Source organism: Rousettus aegyptiacus, unplaced genomic scaffold, assembly GCF_014176215.1.
Source record: "Rousettus aegyptiacus isolate mRouAeg1 unplaced genomic scaffold, mRouAeg1.p scaffold_m13_p_13, whole genome shotgun sequence".
NCBI classification, from domain to species: domain Eukaryota; kingdom Metazoa; phylum Chordata; class Mammalia; order Chiroptera; family Pteropodidae; genus Rousettus; species Rousettus aegyptiacus.
In genome coordinates this window covers 2650099-2650780 of record NW_023416288.1, presented here as the reverse complement: position 1 = coordinate 2650780, position 682 = coordinate 2650099, and the positions used below count along the sequence as shown (strand labels likewise).

Genomic DNA, 682 nt, shown 5'->3' with positions numbered 1-682 from the left:
AAAAAAGGCAAAAGAAGACATGAATTTTTTCTTTCTATAACATATCATGATACCTGGTAACCCTGATGTGAGCTAAGAGAAGTATATAAAAATGGAACATGCTGAGGATGGCAGGGGGGACTGGGGAAGGACACTGGGTTTTGACAACGTAATTGAGCTACTCAATTAACCAACTCTGAAACTGCTTACCTCTAGTTTTGTTATTATATATAATAATAAATCTTGTCTATGGCCATGCCACCCTGAACATGCCTGATTCCATCTGATCTCAGAAGCTAAGCAGAGTTGGGCCTGGTTAGTACTTGGATGGGAGACCACCTAGGAAGACCAGGTGCTGTAGGCATAAAAATAATAATAATGATGATGATAATAATAATAATAATAATAAATCTCATTATTTAAATTACTTTAAGTTGGGTTTTCACCCGACTTCTCCTTTCTTCCCTTATTGTCTTCTCCTGCCTTCAAGCCCTAGCCTTTAGGTTTTCACATATATAAAGTAAACAATGCCTCTCTCTCTTCAATCTCACCCACAGTCTTCCTACAATATGCTTTCTCTGAAGAACTCAACGTACTATTGTATCTCCAGAGAACTGAGGTAGTTACTTAAATGGTAAGATTTTAAGGCTCTTATTTAAAAAATCCATTAAAGGCTCCTAATTTAAATATCTTCTACTCCATT

At 36.4% G+C, this 682-nt stretch overlaps 1 non-coding gene across 1 annotated transcript; it reads left to right on the top strand.

Moving 5' to 3' along the window:
* The first annotated feature begins 224 nt into the window (after positions 1-224).
* Positions 225-343, top strand: LOC118610819. Its single transcript, XR_004954108.1, has one exon. It is a non-coding gene; the product is annotated as a 5S ribosomal RNA (ribosomal RNA).
* The last annotated feature ends 339 nt before the right edge of the window (positions 344-682 follow it).